This window comes from Saccopteryx bilineata, chromosome 2, assembly GCF_036850765.1.
Source record: "Saccopteryx bilineata isolate mSacBil1 chromosome 2, mSacBil1_pri_phased_curated, whole genome shotgun sequence".
In the NCBI taxonomy this organism is placed as follows: domain Eukaryota; kingdom Metazoa; phylum Chordata; class Mammalia; order Chiroptera; family Emballonuridae; genus Saccopteryx; species Saccopteryx bilineata.
This window is the reverse complement of record NC_089491.1, coordinates 263,995,870-264,018,575: the sequence shown is the minus strand read 5'-3', so window position 1 is coordinate 264,018,575 and position 22,706 is coordinate 263,995,870. Positions and strand designations below refer to the sequence as shown.

General features: G+C 41.8%; 1 non-coding gene across 1 annotated transcript; it reads right to left on the bottom strand.

The window, feature by feature from the left end:
* Positions 1-3,310: 3,310 nt before the first annotated feature.
* Positions 3,311-3,386, bottom strand: TRNAS-AGA (transfer RNA serine (anticodon AGA)). The gene has a single exon. It is a non-coding gene; the product is annotated as a tRNA-Ser (tRNA).
* Between the last annotated feature and the right edge of the window lie 19,320 nt (positions 3,387-22,706).

Here is a 22,706-nt window from a genome sequence, read left to right as displayed (position 1 = left end):
CCTGGCCCCGCAGCTCTGTTAGTTAGAGTGTCGTCCAGATACACCAAGGTTGCGGGTTTGATGCCCAGTTAGGGCCCACATCAACCAATGAATGCATAAATAAGATTTCGGATCAGTGAGAGACAAATAAGAATCAGCTAAGTTAACAATACTGTGTTGCATATTTGAAAGTTACTAAAAGAGTAGATCTTAAAAGTTCTCATCACAAGAAAAAATAAACTATAATTATGTGTAGTAATAGATGTTAACCAAACTTATTGGGATGTTCATTCTGCAATATATACATATATCATATCATTATGTTATACACCTGAAACTAATGTTATATATGTCAATCTAACTACCACTCCAAACAAAGCTTCATATTGGATATCATCCTGATATCAGGTTTCAATCAAGTGGTAGAAAATTGAAAATAACATTGCTAATACATAGTACTTGGTATGTTTCGGCACTGTTCCAAGTTCTTTATGCATATGAACCACTTAACTCCACAGTAGCCCTATGAGGAGGTACTCTAATGAGCTCCATTTTGCAAATGAGGAAACTAAGGTTAGTTAAGTAATTTGTCCAAAGTCATGCCAATAAAATAACCAGGAGAGGCCCTGGCCGGTTGGCTCAGTGGTAGAGCGTCGGCCTGGCGTGCGGGGGACCCAGGTTCGATTCCCGGCCAGGGCACATAGGAGAAGCGCCCATTGCTTCTCCACCCCCCCCCCCTCCTTCCTCTCTGTCTCTCTCTTCTCCTCCCGCAGCCAAGGCTCCATTGGAGCAAAGATGGCCCGGGCGCTGGGGATGGCTCCTTGGCCTCTGCCCCAGGCGCTAGAGTGGCTCTGGTCGCGGCAGAGAGATGCCCCAGAGGGGCAGAGCATCGCCCCTGGTGGGCGTGCCGGGTGGATCTGTGCTGGGTGGATCCCGGTCGGGCGCATGCAGGAGTCTGTCTGACTGTCTCTCCTCGTTTCCAGCTTCAGAAAAATACAAAAAAAATAAAAAATAAAATAACCAGGAGAGTTAGGACTTGAACACAGGTAGGCCAACCCCCAAGTCCCCGTCTTCCTTGCCTCACTATACTAATTCTGAAAAGAAGAAGCAGCTGGCCTTGTCTGGTTGGAAAGAGACCAGTGGTGTGCAGAAAGATGCAAAATAAAGAAGTTAAAAGTTAGATGTCAATTCTTTTCTGTTGTTATAATGTGCAGAGCCCACACTTTGTTCGTGGGGTTTTCTTTTTTTTTTTTTTTTTTATTTTTTATTTTTATTTATTTATTTTTTTTAAATTATTTTATTTTATTTTATTTATTCATTTTAGAGAGGAGACAGAGAGGGACAGAGAGAGACAGAGAGAGAGGAGCTGGAAGCATCAACTCCCATATGTGCCTTGACCAGGCAAGCCCAGGGTTTCAAACCAGCGACCTCAGCATTTCCAGGTCGATGCTTTATCCACTGTGCTACCACAGGTCAGGCCTCGTGGGGTTTTCTTACATTCTATTTGCCATTCTTTAAGTTTCCTTACGGACCATAAATGATTATTATGTCTTTTCCAAGGGTCAGAGTAGAAACAAATCAAACATTGGCAGCTCTCATATTCAATTGCAAGTTGAGCTATTTCTCTTTGGCTGAAGTGCCTTAAACACAACCCCTACAACAAAGAGTCCAGCAGAGCTGGCAAGGGTGAGTGTTCTGAGCAGTTTAGCTGGGCACCTTAAAAACTTGTACCTGCCACCTTTATTGCCCTTCTCTCAAATTGGGCAAACAAGACTTTAAGTGTACCTGAATACGCCAAGACCAGATGCCAAAGTTTTTCTGTCTAGGCAAGTCTTCCTGTTGAGACTACTTTATATTAAAAAATAAAGATTGTATCTGTTTGTATAGATCAGGGATTTCCAATCTCAGCATTATTGAGATTTGGGGCCACATAATTCTTTGTTGTGGGAGCTGCCATCTGCATTGTAAGATGTCTAGGACCATCCTGTCCTATCCACTAGAAGCCAGTAGGCAGTGTCCCAGTTGTGACAATTAAAAATGTCTCCAGACATGGCCAGTATCCCCGGGGAAGGCAAAATTGCCCTTGATCGAGAGAATCACTCATACAGGACCAATGACAGTTTACAGTCCCAGAATGCCCACCACCATCTGTTTGTGGGAGTTCACATTGGCACAGACCTTTTGAAGAGTGATTTTGAAAATAGGCTTTGGGAAAGAATCATTAAAATATTCAAAATATTTGCATTTGGAAGGAAAGGGACAGGTTTTACTATTTATAGCCCAGGAAATGTAATGAGGAATAAAGTCTTGACCATGTATAAGATTTTATTTTCCCTGAGTGAAAGACCAGGTAGCTGGCAGGTTGCAACAATCCCTGAAGCAACCGTGCTCATGAGAAGCCCTTGGGTAATTGATCTGAGGTGTGGGCATCTGGCTTAACTGGCTTAGTCTATAAATTATTCGCTAGACTACAGTGGTTGGTCCAAGGGTGAGTCAATCCAAGTTTTCCTACAGTTCTTCTAACTGATCTGGTGGGGCAGGGCAGGGCAAGAAAAGAAAGTATTTTTTCTCTCTGGTCACAAGGCTATAAAGGTAAGAGCCCACTGTCCAATACCCATGCCCCACCTAGAGAAAAAGTTGTTCTGAAAAAATGAAGCCAATATCCAGACAGCAGGCATGATATCATGAGAGGCGCAGAGAATCCCTGTGATGTTCAAATCTCAAGTTCCGGTCATCCCTGTGGCCAGCTCCAAACAGGACATCCCCATAGTTTTGTTATGCATGCCAATCAATCCCTTCAAGGAGATTCATGTGCATTTTTGTCTCTTGCAACCACCAGGTGCTGACTGTTACATGTTAGCCAAGATGGAGAAAGAACTCACATAATGACCAGGACCACTGGTAAATTTTTGGCTCAGAAATATCCTGAGCAAAGATTCCCTGTGCCAACTACATTGCTCACAAAACTTAGGGGAACTTAGGGGATCAGGGAACAGGCAGATACTCCAGTACTTACATCCTTTTTCTTTTACTTTTTTTTTTTTTTTTTTGTATTTTTCTGAAGTGAGAAGCAGGGAGGCAGAGAGACAGAATCCCACATGCGCCCTACCAGGATCCAGTCGGCATGCCACCAGGGGGTGATGCTCTGTCTATCTGGGGCGTTGCTCCATTGTAATTGGAGCCATTCTAGTGTCTGAGATGGAGGCCATGGAGCCATTCTCAGCACCTGGGCCAACTTTGCTGCAATGGAGCCTTGGCTGCGGGAGGGGAAGAGAGATAGAGAGAAAGGAGAGGGGGAAGGGTGGAGAAGCAGATGAGCTCTTCTCCTATGTGCCCTGGCTGGGAATCGAACCCAGGACTTCCACATTCTGGGCCAACGCTCTACCGCTGAGCCAACTAGCCAGGGCACTTTCATCCTTTTGTATAGTACATTTTCACCAAGGAAATAAAAGTTGGTTTTGCATCTCATTTGCATAATCAAACAACTTTCTTTGACTTGTCATTTGCTTTTCTGATGCTCTTGTTTAATTTAAAAAAATCAAATGCTTCTTTTTTTTATAGCTCCATATTCATTTTGAAATATCCCCTAATTTTTGTGAACAGTATAGATGTCTGCAAATTCACCTTCAGGCGGATTTTGTAAGTCCTAGTGTGGCTCTTGAAAACTCTCAGCAGACAGGGCTGCCACTTGCTGTATCTGGATAAGCCCCAAGCACGGCTCCCATTCATACGAAGGTTTTACACTTCCCAAAGCCTTCACATTCATTATCTCATGTGCCTTCCACCGTCACTGAACCAGACAGGGAAGGAGATTTTATCATCTCTGTTTCCAGGTGAGAAAAATGAAGAAGCCTAATGACTTTTCTTTTCTTTATATCATCCAGGGGTTTGGAACAAGATCAGCAGTTCTCAGATTCAATCAGTCATGAAGTGGATCATGAGCGATGGGATGCTAATGGTTAAAGTACCAAAGCTCGAGGATGATTCATTTTTTCTTTTTTTTAATAATCCATTATCCTTATAATAACCGAATTCTTGCCAGCTTCCACTATGCGTTCCCGGGAGGCAGAAAAAGGAGGGGAGTTACAGCTGGCACGGTGGGAACTCCATGGGCGTGTTATGCCTGTGAATGCTCAACCGAGTGCATCGTGACCGAAAAAAGAAGGTTGAGAGTCACTGGATTAGCCAGGCCCCAAGGCTGCTTCCAGCTCTACAACCTGATGATTCACCCAACCAGACAATGAGCCGATGGCATTCAAGATCAAAGCGAACCGCCCTCCCTGTCCTTGTATCCCATCGGGCATCACTCGTAAAAATGTCTCACCCAAACCAGGATACTTTGAGGAGAAAAACAGGCATGGATGGAATGGAGTATCAGTCAAGGCAACACATTAAACAAGAACAGTGTTGAGCAAACCAGGACTCAAATCGCCCTAAATATACATAACTCAAGAAAAGTAAATTTACAGAACCGGAAACCACCAGGCCTTCCCCTCAGAACATCACTCTGAAGTCAAGTTGGTATGTCCCTATTTCAGATGCCCCAGAAGCAGACCCTGAGATAGGATCTGGGTTCAAATGCAGTTTATTTGAGAGGTGAAGGAAGTACCTGGAGGGGAGTGAGGAAGGGAGACAAGGAAAGGAAGGCCACCAGTGACTGTACCCAAGCCAGCTACTGCTGTGGGCGACAGGAATGGGACCCCTAAGGGGGTCCCAGGGCTGTGCTGCCCACATCGCCCTTCAGGGAAGGACTTGCTGTCCAGACTCAGGGAGTATGGTCAGCAGATGGCCTCTGGCTGTCAGCTCCTTCGGGGTCTGCCCGAGGGTGAGGTAGGGGCACAGAGCAGCCTCACTCAAAGTCATGCTCTTCCCAGAGCAGCCTGCTCCTGCCCACAGATACCTGTAGGACAATGTTCATTGCAACATTATTCATAGTAGCCAAAAAGTGGAAACAAACCAAATGTCTGTCCACAGCTAAATGGATAAACAAAATGTAGTGTATCCACGCACTAATGGACTATTCCTCAGCCATAAACAAGAAGCACAGACATGCTTGCAACACCAATGAACCTTGAAATCATTGTGGTAAGTGAAAGAAACCAGACAGGAAAGGTCACAGATATGTATGGTTGGATTCTATTTATATGAAATATCCAGAATAAGCAAATCTGCAGAGACAGAAGGTAGATGAGTGGCTGTCAGGAGCTGGAAAGAGGGGATAATGGAGAATGACTGCTAATGAGCCCAGGGTTCCTTTTGGAGTGACTGACGCCTCTGGAATTCAATACTGATGACAGTTGCATAACACAGTGACTATACTAAAAACCACTGGATCGCTCACTTTAAAAGGATGGATATTATATTATGTAAATGTACCTTAATTTAAACACATAGAGTAACAGAAGTGCCACACCATCTCCCTCCTCCTTTGCTCAGACCTACACGAAAACGAAGCTTCCTAGAGGTCACCTACTTATGGGTGATGCTGTCTACTGAACGTCAAGATTTTCTCTTTCAAAGGCTACACGTTTTAGTTTTTAGATAATGCTTCATTAAATAAAACCACTGTGCTTGCCTCTTAAGGGAAAAAAATATTACAGCACAAAACCCCAGATACCTACATGCCCGTGACCCACCACTTGAACAATTTCTTTCTGATGCAGGGGATAGGAAACAGTCACTCACTTCCTAGCGTCTGAGACTCCTGGAGAGCCCGGTTTCCAACACTGCTGGCAATTCTCTTCTCAATAGGGGTGTTATTGAGAGCAGTTTGCCAGGACACCTACAAGCAAAGATTAGGTTCTTAAACAGGATGCATTTGAATTACCATCGGGGCGTTCTTAGATGCACAGAGCCTGCTGAGGATACATTTTAAAGCACCATCTCTAGATCTATCTTTAGTCCCTACCTCCCAGCTTGTGCTCATGAAAATAAGTACATCCACATGAATGCAGTTGCAAGGGCAACCTTGGCCTTATGAAACACACAATTCCAGGATGTTGGTGGATTTCTAACTGGAGGGTCTATGGGAAGCCATACTGTATAGAGTTTCTGTTGGTCTTATTCATTCATTTAACAAATATTCACTGAGCACCTACTATGTGCGGCTGGCACTGTTCTAAGCACTGGGTTCGAGAAAAGGGCCACAGTCCTGTGCCTCTGTGCCTATATCTGGTCACAGAGTCGGTTTTTAAACAGTCTGCATATCTCTGTGCTATGTCATTCTATAGAACAACAGCCGAATGCTTTTCATATGCCCAGCATAGTACGAGGCTTTGCTCCAAGAAGTTCACAGAAGAGGGAAAATGGTCAATAAATAAAGGAGAAATGTTAAAACTCACTAGTATTTCTTTATACCCTGCTCCCCCCCCCTTCAAGAGAAAGAATTAAGGTAGCTTACAAGGATACATAAAACATAGGGAGGTAGCATATGTTATAAATAGAAGAGAAGGATGAAAATAAACCCCAAGAATGAGGACTGAAATGGGGCCAGAGATGAGACTAACACAGAGATAAATGTCACAAATTCCTCTATGCTCGTAGCCTGGTATAGTCACCGCTGTAGATGCTGCAGAGACCCCGCCCAGACCCCCTTCAAAGTCATCTCCATACGCAAGGGACGCTCACTGCTACACCTGTGACTCTGAATGAGGGCTTTGTTCTAGCTGGAAAAGCACCGTGACCAGCCAGCAGGACAGCCCAGAAGTGCCAGAGAGGTCATGTTCCTAAAGCAGCCACCACCTAGTGATGGATGGAGTTAGTAGCCGAGTAGCCCAGACTCCTCTCCCTCTCCCTCTCTGAGCTACAGGAGGCATGTTGTCTGCAGTCTTCCAGAACTACCCAGGGGCACTGAGCTCCAGGTGCCCACAGCAGTAACATGCTTGGCGCACACCCTTTATTGGCTGTCTTTCTCCCTGCATTTCCCCTTCCTTCTCCCCACGCTGTTGTTTCCTGGGATCATCTCCCAAATAAACCCCGTGCCCTTGAATCCTTGTTTCAGCATGTGTTTCTTGGGATATCCAACCCAGGACAGCTCACCATGCCCTCATCTGCTATTTATTGTAGGATTCCAGGCTCCTGCAAAGTTGACTCCCTGCCAGAATTTCTATGAGTACCCAGGACAGTCACACATGCTCAGAAATAAGTCAAGACAGCTGCCACATATGTGGGTTTTTCCTCCTTTTCTCCTGCTCTGGGACACCCTACATCAAGCAGGCAGCTGCCACTATTTCTGCTGTTTAAGACCATCTCAGTTGACTTCCACTCTTTCCAAGAGACATCTCCACTTTTTATCATCGGAGACCACTTTTCCTACCAGACACTGCTGCCTCCCATTGGGCACCAATTAGAACAGGGGTCGGGAACCTATGGCTTGCGAGCCAGATGTGGCTCTTTTGATGGCTGCATCTGGCTTGCAGACAAATCTTTAATTAAAAAAAATAACGTTAAAAATATAAAACATTCTCATGTATTACAATCCATTTATTTCCTACCACTCATGTTCATGGTTGTGGGTGGCTGAAGCCAATCACAGCTGTCCTCCGGGACAACACCAAATTTTTATTGGATAATGCATAATGTACACGGGTCGTTCGTTGTATGGCTCTCACGGAATTACATTTTAAAATATGTGGCATTCATGGCTCTCTCAGCCAAAAAGGTTCCCGACCTCTGAACTAGTACAAGGTGCCAAAGTTGTTAGATGCCCAATGGTGATGTTTAGTATAGGAGAATGCCTCCTGGCCACACTGTGCCCGCTATGTTGACAAGACAACAAACATAACAGTGTTGCTTGGGGACCAAAAAGAGGTTTCATTAAACAGCCCCTTTAGTTTTTACTTATAGCCAAAGCCACACAGAATTCAGGCATGATAAGAACTGGTCCTGAGATTAATCTGAGTGACATGTGTGCCACTGTCTTCAAAATATAAGACTTGTTTTGAGTTGAACTTGCCTGACTGACCTTGTCTTTCCTTTTGATGAGTTATCTCCTGGGAAGTCCCTTGGTCCCTTGAGGAAACAGAACCCATGCAAAATGTACAAGGTATCTTGGTACATGGAATTATTGACTAAAATGCTGTTGAATATTGGAGGACATTCATCAAAACTAATCAGTTATTAGGTCCCCCTTCTGGCAATTAGAGAATAGAGTCAACTGTCCATTGAAATATCTGTATGAAAAATATATCTGGTTACTTTAGTACTCTAGAACCATCAATGGCTTCCCATTACCCTTAAAATAAAACTTATTATTATTATTATTTTTTTAAATAATTTTATTTTTTTAATGGGGTGACATCAATAAATCAGGATACATATATTCAAAGATAACAAGACCAGGGTATCTTGTCGTTCAATTATGATGCATACCCGTCACCCAAAGTCAGATTGTCCTCTGTCACCTTCTATCTTGTTTTCTTTGTGCCCCTCCCCCTCCCCCTTTCCCTCTCCCATTCCCCCCTCCCCCCCGTAACCACCATACTCTTATCAATGTCTCTTAGTTTCACTTTTATGTCCCACCTACGTATGGAATAATGCAGTTCCTGGTTTTTTCTGATTTACTTATTTCGCTTCGTATCATGTTATCTAGATCCCACCATTTTGCTGTAAATGTTCCGATGTCATCATTTCTTATGGCTGAGTAGTATTCCATAGTGTATATGTGCCACATCTTCTTTATCCAGTCATCTATTGACGGGATTTTTGGTTGTTTCCATGTCCTGGCCACTGTGAACAATGCTGCAATAAACATGGGGCTGCATGTGTCTTTACGTATCAATGTTTCTGAGTTTTGGGGGTATATACCCAGTAGAGGGATTGCTGGGTCATAAGGTAGTTCTATTTTCAGTTTTTTGAGGAACCACCATACTTTCTTCCATAATGGTTGTACTACTTTACATTCCCACCAACAGTGGATGAGGGTTCCTTTTTCTCCACAGCCTCTCCAACATTTGCTATTACCTGTCTTGCTAATAATAGCTAATCGAACAGGTGTGAGGTGGTATCTCATTGCTGTTTTGATTTGCATTTCTCTAATAGCTAAAGAAGATGAGCATCTTTTCATATATCTGTTGGCCATTTGTATTTCTTCCTGGGAGAAGTGTCTGTTCATATCCTCTTCCCATTTTTTTATGGGATTGTTTGTTTGTTTGTTGTTGAGTTTTATGAGTTCTTTGTATATTTTGGATATTAGGCCCTTATCTGAGCTGTTGTTTGAAAATATCATTTCCCATTTAGTTGGCTTTCTGTTTATTTTGTTATCAGTTTCTCTTGCTGAGCAAAAACTTCTTAGTCTGATGTAGTCCCATTCATTAATTTTTGCCTTCACTTCTCTTGCCATTGGAGTCAAATTCATAAAATGCTCTTTAAAACCCAGGTCCATGAGTTGAGTACCTATGTCTTCTTCTATGTACTTAATTGTTTCAGGTCTTATGTTTAGATCTTTGATCCATTTTGAGTTAATTTTAGTACAGGGGGACAAACTGTAGTCCAGTTTCATTCTTTTGCATGTGGCTTTCCAGTTTTCCCAGCACCATTTATTGAAGAGGCTTTCTTTTCTCCATTGTGTGTTGTTGGCCCCTTTATCAAAAATTATTTGACTATATATATGTGGTTTTATTTCTGGACTTTCTATTCTGTTCCATTGGTCTGAGTGTCTATTTTTCTGCCAATACCATGCTGTTTTGATTGTCGTGGCCCTATAATAGAGTTTGAAGTCAGGTATTGTAATGCCCCCAGCTTCATTCTTTTTCTTTAGGATTGCTTTGGCTATTCGGGGTTTTTTATAGTTCCATATAAATCTGATGATTTTTTGCTCTATTTCTTTAAAAAACGTCATTGGAAGTTTGATGGGAATTGCATTGAATTTGTATATTGCTTTGGGTAATATAGCCATCTTGATTATATTTATTCTTCCTAGCCAAGAACAAGGTATATTCTTCCATCTCATTATATCTTTTTCAATTTCCCTGAACAATGGTTTATAGTTTTCATTATATAAGTCCTTTACATTCTTTGTTATGTTTATTCCTAAGTATTTTATTTTTTTTGTTGCAATCGTGAAGGGGATTATTCTTTTGAGTTCCTTCTCAGTTGTTTCATTGTTGGCATATAGAAAGGCTATTGACTTCTGAATGTTAATTTTGTATCCTGCGACATTACTGTATTGGCTTATTGTTTCTAGTAGTCTTTTTGTGGATTCTTTGGGGTTTTCGATGTATAGGATCATATCATCTGCAAAAAGTGATACCTTTACTTCTTCTTTTCCGATATGGATGCCTTTTATTTCTTTGTCTTGTCTGATTGCTGTGGCGAGAACCTCTAGTACCACATTAAATAAGAGTGGAGAGAGTGGACAACCCTGTCTTGTTCCTGATTTAAGGGGGAAAGCCTTCAGTTTAGTGCCATTTAATATGATGTTAGCTGATGGTTTATCATATATGGCCTTTATCATGTTGAGATATTTTCCTTCTATACCCATTTTGTTGAGAGTCTTAAACATAAAATTGTGTTGTATTTTATCGAAAGCCTTTTCTGCATCTATTGATAAGATCATGTGGTTTTTGTTCTTTGTTTTGTTGATATGGTGTATTACGTTAACCGTTTTACGTATGTTGAACCATCCTTGAGATTCTGGGATGAATCCCACTTGATCATGATGTATTATTTTTTTAATATGTTGTTGTATTCGATTTGCTAGTATTTTGTTTAGTATTTTAGCATCTGTATTCATTAGAGATATTGGTCTGTAGTTTTCTTTTTTTGTGCCATCCTTGCCTGGTTTTGGTATGAGGGTTATGTTGACCTCATAAAATGTGTTTGGAAGTATTGCTTCTTCTTCAATTTTTTGGAAGACTTTGAGTAGAATAGGAACCAAGTCTTCTTTGAATGTTTGATAAAATTCGCTGGTATAGCCGTCAGGGCCTGGACTTTTATTTTTGGGGAGGTTTTTAATGGTTTTTTCTATTTCTTCTCTACTGATAGGTCTGTTTAGGCTTTCTGCTTCTTCTTGACTCAGTCTAGGAAGGTTGTATTGTTCTAGGAATTTATCCATTTCTTCTAGGTTGTTGAATTTAGTGGCATAAAGTTTTTCATAGTATTCTACAATAATTCTTTGTATATCTACAGTGTCCGTGGTGATTTCTCCTCTTTCATTTTGGATTTTGTTTATATGAATTCTTTCTCTTTTTTCCTTGGTAAGTCTTGCCAAGGGTTTGTCAATTTTATTGATCTTTTCAAAGAACCAGCTCCTTGTTCTATTAATTTTTTCTATAGTTTTTCTGTTCTCTAATTCATTTATTTCTGCTCTGATTTTTATTATCTCCTTTCTTCGGCTGCTTTTGGGTTGTCTTTGTTCTTCTTTTTCTAGTTCCTTAAGGTGGGAAGTTAAGTGGTTCACTTGGGCTCTCTCTTGTTTGTTCATATATGCCTGAAGTGATATGAACTTCCCTCTTATCACTGTTTTTGCTGCATCCCATAGATTCTGATATGTCGTATTGTCATTTTCATTAGTCTGTATAAATCTTTTTATCTCTGCACTTATTTCTTCTTTGACCCATTCATTTTTTAAAAGTATGTTGTTTAGTTTCCACATTTTTGTGGGATTTTTTTCCTCTTTTTTGCAGTTGAATTCTAGTTTCAAAGCTTTATGATCAGAAAATATGCTTGGTACAACTTCAATTTTTCTGAATTTGCTGATGTTGTTTTTGTGGCCCAACATATGGTCAATTCTTGAGAATGATCCATGTACACTGGAGAAAAATGTATACTCAGTCACTTTGGGATGAAATGTCCTGTAGATGTCTATCATATCCAGGTGCTCTAGTGTTTTGTTTAAGGCCACTATGTCTTTGTTGATTCTCTGTTTGGATGACCGATCTAGAGCCGTCAGCGGTGTATTGAGGACTCCAAGTATGATTGTATTTTTGTCAGTTTTTGTTTTAAGGTCAATAAGTAGCTGTCTTATATATTTTGGTGCTCCTTGGTTTGGTGCATATATATTAAGAATTGTTATGTCTTCTTGATTCAGTGTCCCCTTAGCCATTATGAAATGGCCATTTTTATCTCTGAGTACTTTTCCTGTCTTGTAGTCAGCATTATCCGATATGAGTATTGCTACACCTGCTTTTTTTTGGATGTTATTTGCTTGGAGTATTGTTTTCCAGCCTTTCACTTTGAATTTGTTTTTATCCTTGTTACTTAGATGAGTTTCCTGTAGGCAGCATATAGTTGGATTTTCTTTTTTAATCCATTCTGCTACTCTGTGCCTTTTTATTGGTGAGTTTAATCCGTTTACATTTAGTGTAATTATTGATACTTGTGAGTTCCCTATTGCCATTTTATATCTTGCTTTCTGTTAGTTTTGTGTCTTGTTTGATCCTTCTCTTTCGTTTTTCTATCTTTTGTTTTTATTTGGTTGTATTCCATACATCTTTCCTCTGTTGCTATCTTTTTTATCTCATGTGCTTCTGTGGTGGTTTTTTCAATGGTGGTTACCTTTGAGTAATGAAAAGGGTCCCTACCCTGTTCATTGTAGCAAACTATTTTGTGAGTACTTTTGCACTCCATCGTCCTTTGCTACTGTTAATCTCCATCTTCTCCCCCTCTTTCTTTCTGTTGTTGTCACAGTTTAAATTTGGTTTTATTGTGTTCTTCTTGGAGCTTTTACTTGTGGCTCTGTTTTTTTTTTTTTGTTCTTTGTATCTGATTGGAGAACCCCCTTTAGTAATTCCTGGAGTGGGGGTTTTCTGATGATAAATTCCCTCATCTTTTCTGTATCTGTGAATGTTTTTATTTCTCCTTCATATTTGAAGGATAGCTTTGATGGGTATAGTATTCGTGGCTGAAAGTTTCTCTCTTTCAGGACTTTAAATATTGGGGTCCACTCTCTTCTAGCTTGTAGAGTTTCTGCTGAGAAATCTGATGATAATCTAATGGGCCTTCCTTTATATGTTGTATTCTTCTTTTCCCTGGCTGCCTTGAGAATTTTTTCTTTGCTGTTGGTTTGTGTCAATTTCATTATGATATGCCTTGGAGTAGGTTTGTTGGGGTTAAGAAAACTCGGTGTTCTGTTTGCTTCTTGAATTTGAGGCTTTAGTTCTTTCCACAGGCTTGGGAAGTTCTCATCTATTATTTGTTTGAGTATGTTCTCCATTCCATTTTCTCTCTCTTCTCCCTCTGATATACCTATTATTCTTATGTTATTCTTTTTGATGGAGTCAGATAATTCTTGTAGGGCTATCTCATTTTTTTTAATTTTTGAGTCTCTTTCTTCTTCTCTCTGTTGTGCCTCAAGTTGCTTGTCTTCTATTTCACTAATCCTCTCTTCTATCTGACCTGTTCTATTAGCTAAGCTTGTTACTTCGTTTTTCAGCTCATGAATTGAGTTTTTCATCTCTGTTTGATTTGTTTTTATAGTTTCAATTTCTTTGGACATATATTCTTTGTGTTCATTGAGTTGTTTTCTGAGCTCCCTAAATTGCCTTTCTGTGTTTTCTTGTATATCTCGGAGGATTTTTAGGATTTCTATCTTGAATTCTCTGTCATTTAGCTCCAAGGTTTCCAATATATTAAATTTTTTCTCCATAGATTTTTCCTCATCTAGCTGTGTTACCTCTCTTTCTTTTGTATCCATGATATTCGATTTTCTCTTCCTTAATGGCATCTGAGGGTGGTTTTGTTGATAGTATTAATGAGATTTAATAAAGAATAAAAAGTTAAAAAAAATAAAAAATCAAAAATGTTGTTTTTTTTTAAAAAAATTAATAATGAAATAAAGAAAAATAAAATAATAATTTTTAAAAAAAGGAAATTATTCCCCCCCCTCCTTTTTTCCTCTCCTCTCCCCTTTTTCTTGAGAAAATCTTGTAGTGAACTGTGAATTATAACAAACAATGCCTGTGATGGAGGTCCTGAATTGGGGAAAAGTAATAAAGGGGCAAAAAAAAAAAAAGAAAAAAAAAGGAGGGCGGTATGGACCCACAAAAAGCAAATAAGGAAAAAATTTGGGTCAAGAATAAAATAATTTGCTTTTAGGTGTTGGTGTTGTCTAAGAGTTATGATGAGAGGAATAAGAGAACAGAAAAATGGGGGGACAAATTAAAAAAATACTATTGTATTTAGTGGAACAAGAACTAGATAAAATGGAGAGCCAGGGATGGGAGCACTGCTAGTGAGTTAAAAAGGTGAAGTAAAAAACCCCCAAAATGCCACAAACATAAGTTTGAGTCCCAGATAAGATAATTTGTTTGTTATTGAGGTTTGAATGAGAGGAGATGTAAAGGAGAAAGGAAGAAACTAATATAGAGGGAGAAAAGAAAGAGAGAGAGAGAAAAAAAGAGGGAACCAGTAAAAGAAGAAAAAAGAAAGGAGAGAGAGAGAGTTAAGGGTTTTGGAGTGCAACCCTCATAGAGAGAAAGGAAGAGGAGAAAAAAGATAATGGGAGATGTAACACTTATGGGTAGTGTAGTTCAAGGAGAGGAGAGAGTAAGACCGGCAGAGAGTTAATCGGCCAAATTGGAGGAGGAAAAAAAGTATCAAGAATGAAGATAAGAGAAACAAACGAACAAATATAATAAAATGGGATAGGTTATAAAGTCTGCAGATTATTCTTGATTTTGAGAGGTTATCTTCTTGTTTTTTCTTTTCTCTCCCTCTTCCTGGTCGGTGACTCTGTACCCCAGGTTCTGCCCCTTTGGCACGCTCAGGTAGAGGTTTGCAGTTGATAAGTCTCTATGGCAATGTCATGTATTGTGCTTTAGTCTCGTTGGGAGTCAAGGCTCATTAGCTTTCATAGGCTCCGACAGTGAGAGAGTCCGTGTTCCTGGAGCCTTTCTCCTAGTCTTTCCTTCCTCAATTAGTAGCCTGATAATCCAGCTATGGGGTTGTTGCTGCCTCTGCCTGGATAGTAAGAGGTTCAAAGAGCTGGCAACTCCCCACTCTATTTCCACTCAGCACAGGGCTCTGGGTAAGGCTCAGTCAGTCAGAGCTGCTAGCATAATCAGGCGGGCTTTCCGCCCACTCAAAGACCTCTGGCTCTGCCACTCTGTCCGGTAACACAGGCGGGCACCCACTTCCAGGGTGCTTGGAGGAAACTCTCATTCACTATCTGCGCGCGCAGACCAGGATATCCGGCCAGTAGTCTCACGCTCTGAGTGAAACCCCCAACCGCATGGAAATTTGCAGCGCTGGAATTCGCTCTCGCTCCGTCCCCGTGCGTGGCTTTTGCAAGGCGCTGGGGCGGCTCGAGGTTCCGCTTTTGCCCACACAAAGGCCCCTGACTCTGCCCCTCTGTGCGATAACACGGGTGCGCCCTGCCGAGGCACTCGGAGGAATCGCTCACTACCTATCTGCGCGCGCACACCAGGATATGAGGCCGGCCGCATTTCCCTGAGTGAAACCCTCACCAGCACGGAAAATTTCCACCGTTGGAATTAGTTCTCGCTCCCTCCCGTGCGCGGCTTTCCCAGGGCGCTGGGGCTGCCCAGAGATTCTGCTTTCAGCCCACAGAAAGGCCTCTGACCCTGCCTCTCTGTGGGGCAACACGGACACCCACTTCTGGGGCTTAGGAAGAGATCTCTCGCCCACTAACTGCGCACCAACCAGGAGAACGGGTAAAATGGCTGCCCCGCTTGTCTTTCTTTGTTTGTGTTTGGCGCGAGTGTTAGCTTGTATTGCCCGGCTTGCCACAGGATCAGTTTTTCCTCCGCTAGGATCTCCGTGCCACAGCCTGGTTCGGCCTTTTGTGCGCGGCCTGGATGTATTCACCCCCTTTGCCCGCCTCAGTTTCTATATTCACAGTTACCAGAGAAAGCCGCCCTGTTTAGGTTAGTGAGGAAGGCGGAGCATTTCTTACTCCCTATTTCCTTCAGGATTTGGTTATATATTTAGCCAATTTTTCACTCGACCATACCTTCGGGTGTATTGTGAAGCATCTGGAGGCTCCAAGTATAGGTTTTTCTGTTTCTGGTTGAAGATCTTGTTGAGTTTTGGGGGAGATTTATCGGTATCGCTTCCTACTCCGCCATTACTCTGATGTCATCTCCCCAACTTATTATTATTTTGACAGAGACAGAGAGAGAGTCAGAGAGAGGAACAGACAGACTGGAAGGGAAAGAGAGATGAGAAGCATCAATTCTTCATTGTGGCACCTTAGTTGTTCATGGGTTGCTTTCTCATATGTGCCTTGACTGGGGGGCTACCGCAGAGCGAGTGACCCTTTGCTTAAGCCAGTGACCTTGGGCTTCAAACCAGTGACCTTTGGGCTCAAGCCAGCGACCATGGGGTCATGTCTATGATACCATTCTCAAGCCAGCGACCCCACGCTCAAGCTGGCTGAGCCCAGCCTTGGGGTTTTGAACCTGGGTTCTCCGTATCCCAGTCCGATGCTCTATCCACTGCACCATCACTTGGTCAGGCAAAACTTGGTTTCTTAATATGACCTATTGGCTCTGACTTGCCCACTTCATCTCCTGTCCCTTTTTCTTTTGCTCACATCCTAGCCATATGGCTTCTTTTCTGTCTCTCGAACACATTAAACTCTTTCCCATTTTAAGGACTTTACCTCTGCTGAACTTTCTACTTGGAGCATTCTGTCCATGGCTCTTTTTGTATGGCTGACTCTTTAGTCTTCAAATGTCAATAACAATTAAAAATAAATAAATAAAACAACAAAAGTGTCTCATCTTCTCAGAGATGTTACCCAGCTACCTTCTCTAAGTGGGGAATCCCCCCTACTCCTCACCATTTGAGAGCTACTCTCTTTTTTCCCAGTGAGAGGAGGGGGAGGCAGAAAGACAGACTCTCACATGTGCCTGGACCAGGATCCACTCAGCAAGCCCACTGCGGGGCGATGCTCTGCCCATCTGGGATGTTACTCTGCTGCTCAGCAACCAAGCTCTTTTTAGTCCCTGAGGCAGAGGCCATGGAGCCATCCTGCATGCCTAAGGCCAACTCCCTCCAATCAAGCTATGGCTACAGGTAGGGAAGAGAGAGAGAGAAAGAAGGAGGAATGGAGAAGCAGGTGGACGCTTCTCCTGTGTGCTCTGGCCGGGGATTGAACCCCAGGACATCCACACACTGGCCAACGCTCTACCAATGAGCCAAACTGGCCAAGGCCTTGAGAGTTACCCTTTATCAAATCACTATATTTATTGTTTTCATAGATCTTAACAGAATCCATGATTATCTTATTCAGTTGTTTCTTTCTCCTTTCACTGGAATGTGAAGTCAGTGAAAACAGGGACCTTCTTTATTTTTTTTACACCTGAACTCCCAGCATCTACCACAGTGCACAGCACACAATACCCACTCAATATGCTGGTGAATGGATGTATATACGCAACTGTTTATCCTGTTCTCAGTAGCAGGAAGGCATATACAAAGCTGATTGTCTATCATTAAATCATGAGTTAAAAAGCAGAAAGACCAGTATACATCTCTTATTTCCCCTCAATTAAAACATTTTGATGATTAGATATAAGACCTTAACCAGGGTTCGGACTCTATGTGAACAACAGTAGCTGGCAGGAAAGAAGGATAACTTGATCAAACTCCTTCAACTTCATCTATAAACAATTTCTGGTCCAGGTTAAAATCGAAGGAAAGGTCAATAAAACTGGCAAACAAATTATTCCTAACTAACTTTTCCACATAGTAGCAAAAAATATAAAAGTTCATAGTAGGTGTCAAAATACATTATTTTTTTAAATCAGTGTCTAACTTGAGTTGGGTTTTTGTATGAGACCAGTTCCATCCAATAGAAATGTAATGTGAACCACACGCATGATAAATTTTCTAGCAGCCACAGTGAAAAAAGGAAGTTGTTGAAATTGATTTTAATAACACATTTCCCTAAACCCAGTATATCCAAAACATAATCATTTCAACATGGAATAAATACTTCTTTAAAAAAGGATAAATGAGATCTTTTACCTTCTTTTTTCATACTAAGTCTTTGATGTAAGCGTAATTTTATACTTATCTTGATTGGGATGATAAATTTGAATTGGAAATACATGCTCCATAGTTAAATTTCAAAAATTTAAGAGTTGAAAAAGTAGATTCGTATATCCAAGCAATTCCAAACACACTTAAAAGTTTTTCAATAGCAGAATCAGTTATTAGCTTTTAAATTTTAAATGGCAATGAATTACATTAAGTAAAAGGAGCCAGACATAAAAGCTCACACATTGTATGATTTTATTTATATGAAATGTCCAGAATGGGTAAACCCATAGAGACAGACATAGATTGATGTTTTCCAGGGGCTGGGTACAGGGGGAAATGGGGAGCAACTGCTTAATGGGTACAGGGTCTCTTTTTGGGGTGATAAAAATGTTTTTGAACTATATAGAGGAGGTGGTTACACAACATTGTGACTATACCAAATGTCATGGAATTGTTAATTTTTAAAGTGTTTAATTTTATGTTACGTGAATTTCACTTCGATTTTAAACATTCAAATTAATACAATCTAAGTAAAAGGACGCCTTCAGTTCCTCCGTCACACTCGCTACAATCCACGTGCCCAACAGCATTAGGCTATGACATTGTATGACAAGGAATTAGGCTATTCCCACGCAGAGGCTACGACTGTTTTAATCATTTATTTCTGCCCCTACAGCACATGGCTTCCCAGGACTGACTGAAACTTTCAAGGTGAAGTGTCCCAGTTTATTCAAGCACTACCTGGCAGCCACTGAAGTGTCACGTTCCCATTTCACAAGAGGTAGCCATGAATCTGATTGCTACTGTTCCACATGATTAGCACGTTTTGGGTGACAGATTGGTAGGCTCGCCACACTTTTGAGCGTGCAGTGATTCTTTAATCGTTTTTTTCTAAAGGGTTCCAGGCATCCAGGGCTTGTGCTCTGTGCTTCCAGAACTGACTTATCGTGGTTCCCAGCAGCCCTCCCCTCCAGTTAGGGGGTTGTGTGTGGTGGGGAGGGGGACAGAGGAGGAATGAGCTCACGGAGAGCGAGAGCTGTGCTGCTAGTGACACAGCTTAAAAGCAGTTTAAATGATTAGAGACACAAAACCCTCACAAACCCCCAAGGATGATTCATAGGATTCTCAAGGATCTGATGACCTCACCTGGTCCATCCCCAATGAATAAGAGCAATTGGCCCTTTTCTTTCAACTCCCCGGAGAACAATTCCTTGCACTGAATCATACCTCTCAGGTGTCAGGAGGTGTTTCTCTAAGTCTTTCTTATCAAAACCTCTCCGATGAGTGTATCTTTTAAACCTCTCAGCTAAGTCTGATATCCTTCTATGATGGCTGTCCTCTGAATGCCAGGACCCTTTACCTGGAAAGCTCTCTAGACTTTTCTCATGTTTGATACTTCTCCACCCCAATGTAATTATTCAGTTTGTAGATGGCCCAAACTTTCTTCTCTCTCTGTCTTTCCTGCCGCCCCTTCTCCACCCCCGACCCCCCTGCCCTGCCACCTTTTACCAGATTGGAGGGAAGAGAAAAGAAAATTTCCCAAGGTTTCCCAAGGTCAGTTTTTTTTCTTGGCCAGTTTAATAGTGGAAATGTAATAAAATTCTTCCTTTCTGATATTGAAGTGATTGCTATCACCATAAATCTATACCTTTTATTATACTTATAACATACCTAGGGTAGTTTTCTTTTAAAACAAACAATAAAATACAAATCGTGGTGGCACATTCTATCTTGCTGCTGACAAAAGTAATGGCTTTCATAGATGCCTCAGAAGAAATGATAAATATTCCCAAAAGAGATGCTGTCACCTATGCCTCTTGCAAAGTTAAACCTGGCTGTCTGCAATGTTTCGTTTGCAAAATTTTGATTGCAAGTAACGGAAATGTCCTATGGGTAGCACAAACCATGTGAGAAAAAAGAGAGCAAGAGAGTTGATGAAAGAATGCTGGAGGTATTTTGTGGCATCAAAGGAAGAGCTGAGCAGCTAAAATTTAGAAACAGAAATAGAAGAAACCAGGGTGAGTTGTGATTATTCAGTAGCAGCTCATGGAATTTTCTTCCGGAGCACTGCCACCATTAATGTCCCTTTTTTCCAGGTCCCCTCCTTCTTTGTTCCTTTCTATTTCCAATTTCAGATTCCATAAAAATTGTGTGGGGGGGATTAGGGGACACACAAACATTTAGTCCACCCGGCAGAAAGCTCTTAGGACAAGATGGGCATCCTTTATATGCCCTTATTCTTTTTTTTTTTAAATATTTTATTGATTGATTTTACAATCAACTCATAGTTGCTTCAGTTTAGTTGTTCACTGCTTGCCTGTGGCTTGTCATCTGTGCCTTGACCAGGCAAGCCCCGGGTTTCAAACCAGCGACAGAAGCATTCCAGGTCCACAGTCTATTCTTTCAGCCCGGATGCAGGCTGCCCCCAGAATGATCTTAGTTGAGGCCAAATGTGAAGGAGCACACAGCTGGGGGCCAGCTGCTGACCGCACTCCTCCCAGCTGAGCAGCAAGTTCTTCCTTGAAGAGGGATTTGAATGGCACAACCCTGTCTGCCAGAGTCTACCTGTTGCTCTGCTTGGACCCATGTCTCCACTGACTCACAGGCTCCACGGCTCCTCCTCCATGGCTCCAAAGGGCCACTCTTCCTGAGGGAGAACTCAGGACAGTATTAGTGGGATGAGCCCTACCACTGCAATTGGTCTCAAGGCTGCAACAGATAACTCATCCTCTTCCTTGTCCACTACTCACTCGGAACCTATCTCAGCCTCAGCTGCCATCTCTGCTGGCTTTGGTATCTTCGCTGACATGGTCAGCCCCTCATTGCCAGAGCTTAACATGCAGGAAGTTGAACAGAGAGAGCTCTCAGCACCGACAGCTGTGGGAGATGTTTCAGCTGAGTCCATGGGAAGCTCTGAAGCTGGGCTCACCATTCACCTCCAATTGCAATGAGAGGACCACACCTTTTTTACCCCTGCACTGCCATCTTATTGGATGCAGGCTGCCCTGGGCAAGTGGGTGTGACATTTGGCTTTCTTCAACAGAGGGCAATGCCCACAGGGAACTGACAACTGAGGGCTGGTGAGTGTGGGATTGTAGTATGTCAGCCAGAAGCTCAAGCAGGTGACCTCCAGTCCTGAAGGGGGAATGGGGTGGTACCAACCACAACAACCCCAACTGCATCCAGGACCCAACACTTGTCTCTCCCTAATAGTCTCAAATTCAGCATCAGTATTTTCCTCACTGATTCCTCTTTCCAGGGCTTTTTACAAAATTGTAGTAAAATACACATAACATAAAATCTACCAGCCTGACCAGGCCATGGCACAGTGAATAGACCATCAGCCTGGGATGCAGAGGACCCAGGTTCAAAACCCTGAAACCATCGGTTTGAGTGCGGGTGCATCAGCTTGAGCACGGGGTTGCTGGCTTGAGCGTGGTATCATAGACATGACCCCATAGTCGCTGGCTTGAGCCCAAAGGTCACTGGCTTGAAGCTCAAGGTTGCTGTCTTGAGCAAGGAGTCACTAGCTTGGCTGGAGCCCCCCGGTCAAGGCACATATGAGACAGCAATCAATGAACAACTAAGGTGCTGCAACAAAGAATTGAATCTTCTCATCCCTTTCCCTTCCTGTCTGTCTGTTCCTGGCTGTCCCTCTCTCTCTGTCTCTTGGTCTCACTATCTCTCTCTCTCTTCCTAAAAAAAAAAAAAAAAAAGAAACTACCATCTTAACAATTTTTTAGAGTATAGTTCATTGCTCTAGAACTTTTGTATCTTACAAGACTGAAACTCTATATCCAGCCATTGAACAACTCTTCATTCTCCCCCCCTCCCCAGCCCCTGACAACTACCACTCTCCTTTCTGTCTCTAGGAATTTGACTACTCTAGGTACTTCATATAAGCGGAATCATACAATAGTTATCTTTTCTTATTACCAATGGTGTAGCATATGTCAAAATGTTCTTCCTTTGTAAGGCGGAATAATATTCCATTATGTGACTGTATCACATTTTGTTTACCCATTCATCCATCAACAGACGCTTGAGTTGCTTCCATTATTTGGCTACTGTGAATAATGCAGCTATGAACATGGATATACAAATATTTCTTCAAGATCTTGCTTTTAGTTCTTTTGGATACAAAGCAAGATCTAGAATGTTTTTAGCCAAGTTTTTTTGTTTTGTTTTTTTTTAATTCATGATGAATTTATCTTTCATTGGCTTAATTCTTTCAAGGCACAGACAGAGGCAAGAATGAACTACCTACTATCTTCTTAGGGAGGTAAATCTTCTAAATCGTAACACTCTGGTAGGGTCAGGTGGGCGGATGTCAAACCTGGCTCATGATTAATTATGGGCCAATATATGCCATCCATGAGTTTCTGTTTTTTCCACCAAAGAGAAAAAAAAAAAAAAACATCTGTAAAGGAAATTTCCCACATGCTGCTTGAATTGCTCCACCTTTTGTTATCCTAACTGCCAAGGTTAGTTAATCACAAACAGGACTTTGAAAAATAGTCTCTATGATGCGGGTGGGGGAGCTAAGAGGCTGGCTGGGGGCCAGCTCATTACAACACAGTGATGCTGATGATGGTATCTGTGATGATGAGGGTAGACCAGGGGTTGACCAGGGAGGGGGAGACACTATTAGGGGAAGGTTAAGTGGAGTCCAAGAAAATTTTGCCAAGAATCTAACAGGACCTGGTTGGCCTGGTTGGACTAAGGCTAAGCAATTCCCAAGATTTCACACAACAAGGATAAAAAGTGCATTCTTTTATTTA